This window comes from Mus caroli, unplaced genomic scaffold (genome assembly GCF_978045245.1).
Source record: "Mus caroli unplaced genomic scaffold, Mus_caroli_1 scaffold_8, whole genome shotgun sequence".
In the NCBI taxonomy this organism is placed as follows: domain Eukaryota; kingdom Metazoa; phylum Chordata; class Mammalia; order Rodentia; family Muridae; genus Mus; species Mus caroli.
In genome coordinates, this window is record NW_028227263.1 from 47,018,471 (window position 1) to 47,034,859 (window position 16,389).

General features: G+C 50.9%; 1 protein-coding gene across 2 annotated transcripts in view; it reads right to left on the minus strand.

Annotated features, from left to right (window-relative positions):
* The window catches only part of Gdpd5 (glycerophosphodiester phosphodiesterase domain containing 5), a 79,137-nt gene that overhangs the window by 39,036 nt on the left and 23,712 nt on the right, over positions 1 to 16,389 (minus strand). For both annotated transcript variants that reach the window (XM_029480154.2, XM_021167108.3), the window contains exon 3: positions 10,559 to 10,641. The gene's annotated coding sequence lies outside the window, so the exon portion shown is untranslated. The remainder of the gene's footprint in view (positions 1 to 10,558; positions 10,642 to 16,389) is intronic.

A 16,389-nucleotide genomic window follows, 5' to 3' on the forward strand; every position in this document is an offset into this window, starting at 1 on the left:
CCACGATGGAGGGAGATGGGGGTGGCAGGGGTGTTTAGCCAGGGACAGGAGGACCCAGGGCTGCTTCCTAGAGACAGTGTGTGACTGATTCCTCAGATGCCAGTCTCTATGCGAAGGTGTCTTAGGGCTTCTGTTGCTCTGATAACCGAGAGCTGCTTGGGAAGGAAAGGGCTAATTCCAGTTTACAGCACCTGGGTCATGCTCCATCATTGAAGGAAGCCACAGCAGGAATATTAACCCAAGCGGGAAAGATCAGGGTAGTCACAGGCAAACCCAAGCAAAACCAAAGTCCAACAGTGTAAATAACTCCGTCCCCAGTGTCTGGGCATCGATCACTCTCCTCTGGGCGCTAAAGGGCCACTTCTCCAAGTCTGACATCCACAGCACACATGGCTTGTCTCCCAGGCCCAGCCTAGTTCTGTTCCACAACTGCTGTTGCCCTTGGTGGTAATCCCATGACCCCAGCTCCTCTGAAGTTCTGGGGATGCCAGTGTAAGGAGGCTGGATCCTCACCAGTAACTCTCCTAGACTCTCTTCCTGGACTCTAATCCCGCTAAATGGTACCAGACCTCAACTTTTCTCCACGGCCCCTTCTCTCACGCCCCAAATCCCAGGGCTTTGATTGCGACTGAGGCTGTACCTTCACTAATGGCCTCTCTCCAGGGACTCCAGGCCTGCTACCCAGTGCCAAGCCCAGCTGCTCGTCACGACTCCTTCATGCCTTCAAAACCTGTACCACCTAAAGACTTTTACCCAAGTTCACCTCCCAATACAAATCACAGGCTGGCCCCACATATACACTTCCATGTGTTCGGTGTTCAAGAGATGGTGGGAATGGAAGCCACAGCCAGGCAGGCAGAGCTCAGCCATGCAATCCCCAGCTACCACATCTGCCCTTGCCTCCCATCAGGGAAGAGGCAACTACAGTGTCGAAAGAAGTCCTGGCTGTTGACTTACTCCATGGCAGGGCCATTCTAGGCTCTTCTCTGGGCTTCAGTCTCTGAATATGCAAAAGTGGGTGACAGGCTTTGCTTTGGAGATTATGGGGCAGGCTCCATGAACTGCTGGCTGGGAGCAGAGGAGGGGAACCTCTTTGCAAAGCCCAACAGGTGTACCAGCAGCATGGCCAGAACTCCCTGACCCTTGCCTGCTGGCATCCCAGTCACCTCACTTCAATCCACATAAGAAAGGAAATGAGAGCTCCATCTGAAACGGCAGCAGGGAAGGTGGTGTCCCACCTGGATCTGGAACTGGGATCTGGATCTGGGATCTGGGATTCTATGCTAGGCTTCTTCCTGGCTTCAGGTAAATGTTTATCCTACCCATGGCTGCAAGATCTCTTCTACTCCCCCTGTGCATCCCCAACAGGGGTCATCTTATCCCCTCCCAGTTTCAGTAACCAGGTGACCTAAGCCTGTGACCAAGGCCACCTTGTCTCTGCCTCTGGTTATGACTGCCAGTGGCTCCTGCCTTTCTGCAAGGGGATTCTCCCAGGCCCTGCAAACCCAACTCTACCACACTGCCTGCTTCTCTGGCCTTCTTCAAGCCATGCTTCCCACCCCCTAGCCAGGTCTCCTCTCCCTAACATCCCAGCTATCCTGAGCTCAAAACCCCACTAAAGCTAGGGTGCACTTTCACCAGCCCAGTGACCAGGGCCTGCCCTGCCAACCCAGCCTGCCCTCTGTCCCTTCTGGTTTACTCCTCTTAGCCCTGGTAGTCTCCAGAGAGCCTGAACCCTGGCTTAGTTAGAGGTCTCTTGGACCTATTCTAGCCTACAGGTCCTGCCAGTCTCTCTTGGGCCGTTCTGTTATGTGTGTACTGCTGACATGTGTGCCTCCCCCGTGTGGCAACTGACTATCCCCTTATCCCTCCATCTCCCTAGAGACCAGCACCGAGCAGTGAGAAGAGAATGTTCCAGAAGCTTGCTGGGCAGAGGAGCATCCAGTTCTGCTCACAGAGTTGTGGCTCAGAAACTGGGCAGCTGATACTTGGGTCAGCTCTCACAGGCAAGGTTCTTTCCACCTGTCCCTCTTCTTCAAGCCATCTCCTCAGACTGGTCACACCAGCCAAGTGCCTGAGAAATGCCCTGCCAAGAGCTTTTCTGCCAGTTGGGGAACAAGAGAGGCTTCTCTCCAGCCCAAAGTCCTGTGTTGTCTCAGCACCTGACTCAACTTCTACAGCCTCCTGGTCTCACAGGGAATATCCTCGCCTCCATGGAGAAAGTACCTGCTGTGGAGTCCCAGCAGGACAGTGCTTCCAGGGTAGGCATGCCCACCCTAACCTCCTGGAAGGTGCCAGACATAAGTCCCCACTCCTCCTCCCATCTATGACGACTAGCTGTCGAGCCAACCAGGCCTCAGACAGTGATGTCCAGTCTCTTTTCTGAGATGTGAGGGCCTGGGTCTTTGTGTGGTCTCCCTCAGTAGACTTGCTATGTGACTTTGCAAGCCATTCTATCTCTCTCTTGGCCTTGTTTTAGTGTCACAGAACTGGGGGTAGCCAAACGCCAGAGGAAAGTGCTCGTGTCTGCAATAAAAAGCAAGGGGGCAGTGATAGCTCAGTAGATAAAGTGCTTGCCACATAAGCACAAGGACTTGAGTTTGATCCCCAGAACCTACATAAAAAAGCTGGGCACATGAGCCAGAGAGATCACTCAGTGGGTAAAGGTGTTTGCCTCTGAGCCTGAGGATCTGAGTTTGACCATCGGAACTCACATGGTAAAAGGGAGAGAACTGACTCCTACCAATTTTCCTCTGACCTCACAGGTGCACCGAGAATCATACATTCATACATACGCGAGCTCGTGCGCGCACGCAAACACACACACACATATCATATCACAAACACACCACATCACACACAATCATACATACCATATCACAAACATACCACATTACACACACACACACATACACACACACACACACACACACACACGGGGGGGGGGGCGGGGGAGAGAGAACCGGTCAGTGTTGTATGCACTTACAATCCCAGCTCTGGGGGGTGAAGACACGCAGAAGCCTGTGGTTCCATGGCCAGTAAGTCTAACCTAATTGGTCTAATTGGTGATTTTCTGGCCAAGTGAGAGACCCTGTCTCAAAAACAGGATGTTGGTACCTAAAACAGGACATACACACACCCACAAGGGAGTAAAACATGGATGCTTGATACAGAAATGAATCTTGAGACTTGACCCTAAATATAGGAAGCCAGTTTAAAAAGACTACTTGTTAAGTGGCTCTATTTATAAGGCTGGCTGAGGCGAACAGACAAATAGCAGATTAATGAACTCCAGGGCTGGGGGGGGGGGGCGGGCGTGAGAGAGGGACAGAGCATCTGACTGTGGGTCCGAAGCTGCTTCTGGAAGTGATGAAAATGTTCAAGAATTAATGGTAATATCTGTGTGATTATGAATACACAAAACCCACTGAACTGTGCTCCTTAAATAGGCAAGTTGTAGCCAGGTATAATGGCGCAAGCCTTTAATCCCAGTGCTCGGGAAGCTGAGACAGGAGGACCTCTGAGTTTGAGGCCAGCCTGGGCTACATAGTAAGTTCCAGGACAGCCAGAGCTACATAGTGAGGCCTTGTCTCAAAAAAACAAGCAAGCAAGCAAAAAGCAGGTTGCGCCAGGCACAGTGGCACATGCCTGTAATTACACCACTTAGGAGACTGGGGCAGGAGGATCACCTGAGCTCAAGGTCACCCTGGTCTACAAATTTCCAGGCAAAAATAAAACAAGGCTGGACATTTTTTTTTTCTAAAGTTGCCATGACCAAGGCAACTCTTTTTTTTTTAAAAGATTTATTTATTTATTATATGTAAGTACGCTATAGCTGTCTTCAGACACTCTAGAAGAGGGAGTCAAGATCTCATTACAGATGGTTGTGAGCCACCATGTGGTTGCTGGGATTTGAACTACAGACCTTCGGAAGAGCAGTTGGGTGCTCTTACCCACTGAGCCATCTCACCAGCCCCAAGGCTGGACATTTTTAATGCATTTTTTTAAACCCCAGCACTAAGGAGCCCAAGGCAAATAGTCTGATCTACATTCAAAATTCCAGGCCAGCCAGAGATTCATGGTGGGACCTTGTCTCAAACAAACAACAACAACAACAAAAACAAAAAAAACAAACAAATGAAAACCCAACAACAACAATGAAGTAGACAATTTGTATCTTATACCATAAAACTGTTTCCTTTTTCTTAGCCCAGGTCTGAAAATCACTGTTACAGAAGGGACAGTGGTCTTGGGTTCTTGCTGTACCTGGGCCCCTCTATTCCTGCCCAGGCTGGGATCTCTGGGACACACCAGTTCTGTGGACTGTCCTATCTCCTTCACGAAGCTCTTCTGCTCAGATTGACTGAATTGTTTCTATGGTTTGCAATCCAAACCCTTTATTAGGACACAGGTATTCACTGTGACCCCCAACTCTTAGCAGGTTTTAAGCACTGAATGAATGTGCCGTGGGAATGGCAAGACAGGCCAGGGACAACTTAACTGCTAGTCACAACAACTGTCCATCATGCTGTCATTGCCTGATGTACGATATGGCAGGCTCCTGGGATGAGGATTAGTGGCGTGTGGTGGGCATCCTGGACACAAGGGGCCTGTGACAACATCACAGAGAAGGTCCTTGTTAATGACATGCTGGGAACCACGAGGTAAGAGCTTGCTGGGTCCTATGCTTAGTGCTGCCCATGGAACTTCCAGACAACAGCCCTACCAAGGGAGACCATGTCTACAAACTGCCCGAGAGAAGTGGGTTACCCATGGTGCATCACACAATGGAATATTGAATATTATCTAACAATTAAAAAGAAAAGAGCAACCTGGGTGTGCTGGCAAAGACCTGCAATCCCAGCCCTGGAGAACTACACAGTGAGACTCTGTCTCCAAGAAAGAACTAGCACGCCACAGAAGGACAAGAGGAAACTTGGAAGTATAGTGGTGGGTGACAGAAGGCTTCTCTCTGAGACATTCTAGAACAGGCAAAAAATAGACAACAGAAAGATCAGTGCTCGCCCCAGGGCTCAGGGGAAGGGAGAACCAGGTGGAACACAAGGATATTAGAGCAGCTACCCTATTCTGTATGACCCAGGAATACCCCACTTGTCAAACCGGGAAGGCCAAGCAAACCCTCACTCTGATCAGTAACAATGTAGCAACACCCACTCACTAACTGTCCCAAATGTAACACAGTAACAGAATATACAAACTAGAGAGTGCACGAGAGGAGGGCAGAGGAAAGGTGTCTGGGAACTAGGCTTTACAACCAACCAACCACACACACACACACACACACACACACACACACAGAGAGAGAGAGAGAGAGAGAGAGAGAGAGAGAGAGAGAGAGAGAGAGAGTCTATGAAGCGTATACAGATAATCTCAGAAGAGTCCATCTGAAATCAAGGTGCTAATACAATTCAGGTTACATTTCTGGTAGCCCCCAGATCCATGCTACCTCTGCAGTGGCCCCCAGGGTGGGCCAGTCCTCAGTCTAGTCCTGTCTACATCCCTGTCGCCACAGGAGACAGCAGCCAGTGCCTCCCAGTGCAGAGCACTGTGTTTTGGTTGGCATCAGGGACGCGCAGGCCAGGAACTGGAAGAGTAAACCCTCAAGGGTGCCAGGGCTGGGGGTGGGGCCTGGCCTTCTCCATGGGCTGCCAGGCCCCAGGGAAGGAAGGACACACTGGGAAACATCTCCTCGGTCTTGGCTGCATCTACTACAGCTCAACCCCAACCAGGCCCAAGCGCTGGTGGTGGTCTGTGGTTAAGCTTGGCCACCTCCATTTTCTGTGTGACCACATCTCTAACCTCGCTTGCTTACTGAGATCACGGGGGCAGAAACTCTCTCAGACAGTCTCCAGAGGCGTCTTCAGCATGCAGTTCCTATCGCTCTTTACTTACCAGTTTTCTCTTCATCCCTGAAGAGGTGGGGAGGAGGTGGGATGGGGGGCAAGAAGAGCTGTGACAGTTCAGGGAGGACCTTCCTGTGAATGGAGAAAGAGCCTCTCTATTCCCAGGGTTAGCCTTGAACATGAAGAACTCTGGAAGTTCTCATGCCTGGAGGCTTTGAAAAGCCCAACCGCAGCAACGTGAAGTTAACCAATGCCTACCAGCCTTGCTGTCTGCCTGAGGTGGCCCTAGGTTCCCATGGCCTGGCTTCATCAGGTGACCTGCTTGGAGAGCAGTGAGCTGTCACCATCTTCCTGTGTTATCTTGAGTGAGGAGCTCTGCCTCTCTGGATCTCAGAGACAGCCTTAAGCTCTGGTGAATGAATAGTGAAGTAACTAGGCCTAGGGCACGGAGGAAATCTAAGTCTCCAGGCAGTGGCAGCGGGAGAACCTGGCAAGCAGCCAGAAGCACGAAAGCACTCAGGAGGCCTTCCAGGTTAAAAAAAAAAAAAAAAAAAAAAGCCCAGTAGGCTCCATCCATCACACTGCTCACTGATGGGGGGTGGGGGGGAGGAAGTATCTGAGTTGGGGAGGTCTGCAAACCAGAGCCCTCAAAGAAGTAATCATGCCATAATTAGGGTCATTAAGAATCTTCTGCTTGGTAATGCTAGGACCTCTTGTTTACCCAACTCTTCTGTCACAGGAGACTGCTGGCTCTTCTGGGAAAGAACTGGAGGCCAAAGAAGGCCAGGCCTTCCTATATGTATGAGCCCCAGGCCGTGGAAGGCCAGGCCTTCCTAGATGTGTGAGCCCCAGGCCATGGAAGTCCAGGCCTTCCTATACGTGTGTGCCTCCAGGTGATCCAGTCTTCCCAGGTCCTGCCCCTTTTGTCACAGCTAAGGGTGGCTTTCTCCTGAGGCCTCAGCCTGTCCTTCCCTCAGGTTCTGAGCTCTGTCACTGGAATTTTAGAGGCTCCCACTGGGGTCAGGAGTGACTTCTAGACAGCTAGCGATTCACCACTAAGGCCCTCTTTCCCTCAAGATGACCTCAATGTAGCAAAAGCAGCTCCAATGGCAAATGCAGGCACAGGGCTTTACAGTTTACAAAGAGCTTCCATGTGCGTCATCCTGGGGAGGCGTCTCACTGACTTCCCAGGTCTTACCACGATCTGCATTTCACAGACATCATCAGTGAGAGGAACAGGAAGTCACCTGAGGCCTCCTCAGATGCTGGGAATCACAGATTCTGAGCTTTGGAGGTGGGCAGAGGACCACATGTCTTCAGAGCCTTCTCCCTCAGGCAAGGGCTTGAGAGATAAAACTGTGTGCTAGGGAGACAGTCAAGGCCATGGGTTTGACAAGCTCAAGTACTTGCCTAGAAGTCTTGGATTCTCTCAGGACTCAAAGACTGTAGGGATCTGTTCTTCTAGGTTATCAGTTCTTAACCTGTGAGTCACAACCCCTCTGACAAACCCCTATCTCCAAAAATAATTATACCATCATTTCTAACAGTAATAAAATAACAGCTATGAAATAGCAATGAAAATAGTTTCTTACATTGGGGTCACCACAATATGAGGAACTGGATTACAGGGTTCCAGCATTAGGAAGGTTAAGGGCACTGCTACAAGTCACAAGCACAGGACTGAAGAGTCAACAGGAGTGGCCAGCCCGGCCAGGCACAGTGTGACACATGCCTTTAGTCCCAGCACTTGGGAAGCAGAAGCAGAGCCAGGTAGATCTATGTGAGTCCATAACTAGCCTGGTCTGCATAGTGAGTTCCAGGCCAGCCAGCCACCTAGTGAGACACTATTTCAATAAAAGAATGACTAGTCCTACCCAGAGAACAGAGCTTTTCTTCACAAAACCATAGACTTCAGGCCTTTTATATGCCCCAAACCAATCTCAACATCAGCTCACGCAGCCAAGCATATCCCAAGCACTCAGTCGGGCAGGAAAGTAAGAACATGAGTTTAAGGCCAGCCTTAACTACATAACAAGCCCTGTCTTAAAATAAATGAATGAATAAGTAAACGTCTTTAAAAATCACTTCTCCCAAGATGCCCACAACCATAGAATTCTAGAGCAAGCAGACTAGGATTTCAGAATCAGGAAGTTACAAATTTTGGACCAATGAAGTCATAGTGTTACTTCCTCATCTCTCCTCCAGGCAGACGGCCCTGTGCAGCAATAGTGCCTATGCTGTCTCCTTAGACAGGCTCGTATGGTGGTCCTAACTCTCTGGAAACTTGGGCAGCCTCTCCAGGCCATCAAGACTGCTGGAAGGTTGTCCTGGGAGGAGTTCCTGCCCCTGTCTTGGCTCCCTTCTCTCAGGAGCACTGTCAGGTTCTCCCTGAACAATCAGAACCTGTAAGCATCCTGAAGACCTTTGGCTGAGTCTTGAGGACTATCGTGTGTGTGTGTGTGTGTGTGTGTGTGTGTGTGTGTGTGTGTGTGTGTGAGTGAGTGTTAGAATGGCCTGACTCACCACCCTCTCATCTACTCTCAGGTGGATGGATGTCCAGGGCTTTGCTCAACAGCCTAGAGTTTCAGTCACAGGGCTCAGCTGGCTTTCTCTCATGCCTCCCTCTGGGACTCTGAGAAAGGGGGTTACTTTCCCTCCAGGTTACCAACTGGGAAGTCTCCTCCCCTCCTCCTTCCTCACCAGGCAGGAGGCAAGTCACTGACCACTTTATCGCCCCTGTCCCTAGCTCCCATTCACACTAACACAGGGGCCTGGTGCAAGCCCTGGGCTGAGCCGCCCTGTCCCATAGCCTCTGCCTCCTCTGCCTCCTGCCTCCTGCCTCCTGCCTCCTGCCTCCTTGCTCCTGCCTCCTGCCTCCTGCCTCCTGCCTCCTGCCTCCTGCCTCCTGCCTCCTGCCTCCTGCCTCCTGCCTCCTGCCTCCTGCCTCCTGCCTCCTGCCTCCTGCCTCCTGCCTCCTGCCTCCTACCTCCTGCCTCCTGCCTCTGCCTCCTCTGCCTCTGCCTCCTCTGCCTCTGCCTCCTCTGCCTCTGCCTCCTCTGCCTCTGCCTCCTCTGCCTCTGCCTCCTCTGCCTCTGCCTCCTCTGCCTCTGCCTCCTCTGCCTCTGCCTCCTCTGCCTCTGCCTCCTCTGCCTCTGCCTCTGCCTCTGCCTCTGCCTCTGCCTCTGCCTCTGCCTCTGCCTCTGCCTCTGCCTCTGCCTCTGCCTCTGTGCTCACATGGACTGGCCAAGCCCTGAGAGCCATTACTGATCTCAGTACTTGATCATCAGCTACTTCTGTCCTGACTCCAGCCTCTTGTGGCTACTTATCTGAAGCCCCAAGTATCTGCCACCCTGAACCCCGTGATAGGGACACAAGACACCACAGACCTCTCCCTGCCAAGGAGTCATTGTAACAGGGGACCTGGGTATCACACACTGGGTTAGACATTAAGCAGACGGCTATGTGTTTTCCAGTGGGAAAAACTGATTAAATGTGCAAAACAAGGAAAGAGAAACCAATCAGTTTTTAAAATCACACAACTAGCAGGTGCACACATGCATAACCTCAGCTAAGGCAGGACAGAGTTCAAGGCCAGACTGGGCTACACAACAAGGTTCTGTCTCTAAATCAATCAACCCCACAGCTACAGAGCTATTCCTAAATCTAAGCTGAATTCTGCCTTTGAGTAATAATCATTAGTTGTTTCCTGACTTATAAAAGAACTACACTGCTTAAAACAACAACAACAACAACAAAAGAACCCCTCAAATTAGACACTTTTCTCCTGCAATTGTTTTCTTAAGCTCCTGATGCAGGTTCCCATGCTTTTATACCATGTCCGGTGAGGGTGACCTCAGGCAGTGTGCAGGACCTCCTCCCCTGTTATCCCCTCCCCCATCATCTCCTCCCTGCCCCTCCCCCATCCTCCTCCCATTATTACTGCCTTTCTCTTCCCCACTGCATTCTGCAAAGAGAAGCAGTCTCTCTCTGCCTAGGCATGTCTCAGAACATGAGGCCTAAACCTGTCTTCACCTTGTTCAAAGGTCCAACCATTCTTTCTGGTGATTAGAGAGAGCCTTGATTGGCTGTTGTGGAAGAATTTCCCAGGAGTCAGCAGGCCCACCTCGGGGCTCAGGGCAGTTCCACGGCGCAGGCCTCCAAGTCCACCATTTGCCATTCCTTCCCTTGACTGAAGCATGGCTTTCTCTAAGCTCTCCTCTCTGAGGCCATGAGCTCATTAAAAGCCCCAAAGTGGAGTTCAAAGGACCAGCTAATATGAGCTATAGAGAGTCTGTGCACAGAGGCTGCAGACAAGCCTACACTGCTTAGGTTCAAACCCCAGATTTCCTACTTAGTTAACTGGGCAAGTGACCAAATGCTTCAGTTTCCTGATTTATACCAAGACATCAACTTCACGGGCTGTTACAAGGATTAAGTGCGCTACGACATCAGACAAGACCTAGAATGCAGACCCCGTCCCTAGCAAGAAGCCCCTGTTCTCGGCACTGCACTTTCCTTATCTATATATAAGTGGGACAGCCTTCCTGTTTCTTCCCATTCTCTTCCTAAGTTGCAGAATTCTTCCCCAAGGGAGAAGCAGACATTGTTTCAGAAGCAGACAGGGGGCCTGTTCTCTATAGCCTGTTTCGACTTCCTTTCCCTCACCCCACTTCCTCCCATTCTTCTTTCTTTACCTGGAAGAAGGTCCAGGCGGCTATGGGCTGCACTCCAGGGGTGTCCTGTCCACAGAGACGGTGATGTCACTTCAGTCGAAGAGCTGAGGAGACAAGGCAACAAATTTTAACTCCCACCCAGCGTCTTCCACACCTAGCTTTAATGAGCCATGCCCTGGTACTGCCCCCCCTCCCAGTAATGCTGCCCACCCCGTGCTGGAGGTGGGCCTGCTGATGGGTAGGTAACCCCTAGTCCCAGGTAAATTAGGGAAGCCATAAAGTTGGTAGCTGGGCCCTGAGATCAGGACACATGGTCCCATTTCCATTCCTGCAGGCCAAGGCCAGAGAACCTGTTCCTTGAACACCCATGCCCCTTGCAAGGCCCCAAGAGAAGAGGCTGAAGGTGCTGCTGTGCTGGGACACAGATCTTCATGCTTCCTCGGGAGCTGTGAGACCAGCTGTTCTTCCAAGGAAGCTGCCAGGGGAGGGCTGGTGGGATCTGGGGCACCACAATTATATGCCTGGGTCTGACTCATGCATTGTCTCCCTGAAGCTCCCACAGCCAGCAGGACAGTCCCCCAACACCCCACACCTAGGCGCTATGAGGAGAGACCGGCTATACAAGTAGAGGGTAGAGGAAAGGGCCTCAGGCCAGCATTTCCGGATTTAGAGGACATTGCCACCTTGCCTATTCAGGGAAACCAAGCCTGGCAGGGCCAGGGCCTTTCTGTGTCACAAAGAGCAGCAATGGCTGAGGTCTGGGCCCCTGTCAATTTGACAGCTCTCCCCAACCCACTCAGATCTTGGAGCCAGCATGAAGTACATAGCCAGCTTCAGAGTGGGCAGGAGGGGGTGGGTCCAGAGACAGCATCTAGACACAGACGCAAACACCCGCCCCCGCCACCCCCTGCCTGCCCCTTCAGTCCTAGGGATGTGACGTACTTTATAGTTTACAAAGCACGCTTATTGACACAGGCTTGTTAATGCAAGTCTGTAAACTTAGCTAGTCAGGAGGCCAAGGCAGAAGGATCAAAAAGTTCAAGGCCTTGGGCTTACAGAATGACTCAAGGACAGTTGGGACAACTTAGTGGGATATCTCAAATATTTTATAAGTTAAAAGAAGGCTTGGGTTATAGCACTCACCAAGGCCCTGGGTTCAAGCCCCCACCTCTAGAAAAAATGGAACAAATAAAGAAAAACACTTCTTTCTTTTATCTACATCAGGGATGGATCCTCAGGTTTGCAGCAGAGGGATGTAAACAGAGCAGGGTGGCTCAGACTTGCCCCCCCCACATCACACATACACACACCACATATATACACCTTACACCACACACACACACACACCACACCACACATATGCACACACACATTAAAATGCAACAAAATTTCCTAAAAAATAAAGCAGAGACCCTAGGAAGTGGGCACACCCAGCAAGGTGGCAAAGTTCAAATTAACCCCCAGTCCCTCCCCACCTCCTCTTTTCATCTACTGAGACAGAGTCAGGCCCAGAATGCTCTCAAACTTGAAGCAACCCTACTGCCTCGGCCTTAAGGGTTAGGATTATAGCAGAGTCACTCACATGTCTTTTTCATTTCTCCTTTAATGTTTTTTCCCCCACTGTGTAGTTTTGCTATGTGGAGTTTTTAATTTTTTCTCACGAATATGTGTGTGTGTGTAACATATGTGTGTATGGATGTTCATGTATGTAGGCACACATTTGTGCATGTACATGTACACACCTAAAGTTAACATGAGGCACAGTCTCTTATTTGAATCCAAACTCGCTGATATGGACAGTTTGGCTAACGAGCTTGCTCCAGAGGTTCTTCATCCTGCCTCCTGAGCCCTAGAATTACAGGCAGACCTCCATGCTCGCCCGCCAGGTTCACACAGGTCCCGGGGATTCAAACTCCAGGCCTCACACTTGCACAGCAAGCACTTTCCCCTGAGCCACGGACCCAGTCCTTAAACTTGCTCTTACTCCAGACTATGTTGTTTGCCTGTTTAGAGACTGGGTCTCACACAGCCCAGCTGACCCCAGGCTCCCTGTGGAGCTCCAGATGATCTTGGACTTCTGTCCTCCTGCCTCCACCTGTCAAGTGCTCAGATGGCCGGTGTGTGCCACCACTCACAGTGATGCGGTGCTAGGATTCGAACCTGGGACTTTGTGTGTGCTAGGAAAGCACTCTACCAACTGAGTCCCACAACCCATGATCTCTTGGGATAAACCCTTCAAAACTGAGTTGTATAAAACATCACTGTCAGCAGGAGACATTGGACACACTTGGGTATGGAGGCACAGAGAGGGGGCAGGGAACCCATATGGTCACCAGAGATCCAAGCATGGAAGAGAAAGTGTGATGGACCCACACCGAGGTGACTCAGCTGTCTCATAACCTCCACCTGGGCTCGTGGCTCCCAGTGAAAACAGATGAGGGACGGCTGGATTCGGAGGCCGCCCCCATGTCTACTCTGGTCTCACTGAAGCCCGTGCCCACCAGGCAGACCAAGATAGAACAGTCTTGCACCTGAAATAAATCAAGATAGTCCATCTCCCACCTCTGACTGAACCATTGGCTTAGTCTCTGGTCACCAGGTGCGGGGGCCAGGCTAAGGGTGACATGCCCAGGCCTGACTCCAGCCCTACCTTCACTTCCCAGCACAGGGACAGTGAGAGCCAGTGAGTCACTTGAAGGAAGTGCTGGGCCCCAAGCAGGAAGTGGCTCTTCAGTCCAAGGCCCCTCCAGGACTAAAGCAGTGGGGGAGGCTGATGACTGAAGGGGAATAGGTGGGACCCAGCACCACTTGCTAAGACTTCACCCTAGCTTCTTCTCCTTCACCAGCACCACTCAGGCCCCTGGCAAACGTGAAGAACCAAAGGTGTGTCTGCCCAGATGCCTGTCTGTCATCTGCTGAGAGAAATACATGCTGCTACTGCTGGTGTGTATGCATGTGAATGTGTGCTCACCTGTGCATGTGTCTCTGTGTGTGTGTGTGCCCATGTGTGCTCATGTGTGTGTGCATGTGTTTGTGTGTATGCGAGTGTGTGTCTGTGTGTGTTTTCTTCTACTCATGTGGTAAAAAGTGCATGGAACCCAAGGGACATCTTACAATATTTAACAATTTTCACTGTGCTCATACAACAGGAAATGAGATCCTCACTCTATAAAATATATATCTTTATTTTACATATTGATTTTGTGTGTGTGCCACAGTGTAAATGCAGTAGTCAGAGGACAGCTTGTGGGAGTTAGTCCTTACCTCCCACCTTGTGGGTCCCACCACTCTTGTCTACTTAGTTAGTTTTAGGGGTGTTAGATATTAAACCTAGACAAGCAGTCTCCCACTGAGATATATCCTCATCCCATACCTTTTTGTGTGTGTTTAAATTTTGATTCAGGGTTGCTCATTACCCAGGCGTTCATTGGCGGGCCATGTGACCTTGATCTTCAGCATCTCAAGGAGTTGAGCTTGCAGGAGCTAGCCAGGCTAGGAATCTAATTTTATAATCTTGTACTAATTAGGATGTAGGTGGTTTAATTATAATAAATGTATAATGACAACTTCTGCAAAGATAAAATAAAGTTTCCTGTTTTCACATTCACCCTAGTTTACATTTTTGACAGAAATATACTCAAACTTCACATACTATGTATGTGAATGTGGCACTAGTGGTGGTGACCAAAGCCTTGTGCATGACAGGCAAGTGTTCTGCCACTGGGCCACACCCCAGGGCTCAAACTCTGTTGCCTTTGCAAGATAACTGCATCTTGTTTTTAATCCTTTAAACCACCGCTGCCAAAAGAGCTGAAGTGCAGAGTAATATGTTTTGTGAAACAAATAGAAGGGAAGTGTGAATCTCAGCCCTCACAGTAACCTCAGCAGGGCCATCAGCAAAACAGGGAATTTAAACACTCTCACTGACTGAGGACTGGCTCCAAGGGTAAAGTGCTTGCCTTGCAAGTGTGTGGACCTGAGTTCGGTCCCCAGGACCTCCATAAAGCCAGGTGTGGTAGCCAGCATCTGTAATTATGGCTCTCCTGCAGTGAGGGGGAGGTGGGGTGGAGAGTATCCCCAGAGAAGAATGCCCAGAGGCTCAAAGGCCAGCTGTGCTGGTTGTACAACAGAGAACTACAAAAAGAGACAAAATGACAAAAACAACAAGACACTGCTTGAAGTTGAGGACCAGTATCCATGGTGTCCCCAGACCTCTGTGCTTGTACATGCATGTGTACACACTCACACTCGCGCACACGCACATTGAAAATAAATGAATACAGACACTCAATATTTTGACACTGTACGTCGCAAAACTGTCACTTTACACACGTAGTTCTGTTCTTCAAGGAAGGCGTGCTTGCCACGGTGGGAAGGCTGACTGCTTAACACCCCTGATGGCTCAGGTGGAGACACCTACACACAGTTTCACCCCACTGTGGAAGGGATCCTACTGGCAGTAGGTGACGCTGCAACAGGCAAGCCTCAGTGGTTCACCACAAATCCAGTGGCCGACACACACTACCAGAGCTTTCCTGAGTGTCCCATGAACTTACAGCGCAGACTGGAGGAGCCTGTGCTAGTCAAGGAGAAGGCTTTGTGTGAAGCAGGAGGCATGCTGAGGGGAGGGAGTGAGAGGTCTTCTTTCAGGGAAGGGAGGCAAAGCTGCCCCCATCCTCAGTTCCTGCGGAGCACAGGGCTAGACACACACGTGAATCAGCAGGCTTACTCCCTGGGGACCCCAGTGCAGCTCTTCCCACTGGCCTCTGGGGGCTCTAGACACTTTAGATTGTTTTCTCCTTGAGGCCACTACCCTAGGTACACACACACACACACACACAGAGGGGTGGGGTGGGTCCCAGCTTTGCCTCAAACTGGACATGAACCCTGATGACAGATGACAGCAGGGCCAGATCCATGTGATCATAGATTCTCTGACACAGAGGACAGAGGTCCTCTACAGCAGGTGTGAGCCCACCTAACAAGCACAGAGCAGTAGGGGCACAGGGCTCAGCCTATTCTCACTTTCCCAAGCAAAGAGGGGCCATGGCTGGGGCCAGAGCAGAGCTGGGAAGGTACACACCAGGTGCCCGGTGTACTGGCCAAAGAGCTGAAGCAGGTCTTGGTGTTCTCCCCTCTAGCCTTCTGCTGTGTGATCCCAGGCCAGTCACTTCGAGTGGGCATCAGCTGTGACAAACAGGAATAATTAGTACCATACTAAAATCATCTGACTTTAGATAAACATCTGTCCAAGTTCAGTTAGGAACCTGAGGCACTGAGGTTCAGAGAAGGAAGGAAACTTGGCCAAGGTCACACAGCAGGTGATAGAGTCTGGCTGGACTAGAACTCAAGCCCGTGCTCTTCAGGGTCAGCCTCTCAGCGGCCTGAGTCAGAAGGCAAAATTGTGGGTGACATCACTTGTGATGTCACGGAGGATAGGAGCGGAGTTAGGGTGGGGACCATCGAGACCAACCCAGGCTGACCTCAGCAGTCTGAAATCAGATTCTGGGGTTTCAGTCAGAACAGGACGGAAGGACAACTTTCTGTTTGTTCCTTCCTGAGACACGCTGGCCAGCGTGAGTTCCCCAAGGAGGAAAAGCCGAGTGTAACTGAGGAGAGACCAACCAAGGTCCTCCATGGCCCTGGCATGGGCCAGCGTCCATGTTGTCACTGATGTCCTCTGGGCTGGAAGGGAGTGCCACAGCCAGACTGACAGGCTCCAAAGCTGCTGGGTTGCAGACTCACTGTTGTTGGTTCTCTGGGAACATGGAGACACCTGGAGGCGGAGTTCAAGGAGAGCCGGGCTAGAGGAGTAGCAGGTGTGGTGATGGCCCTGCTGCCTGTGTGGCCCT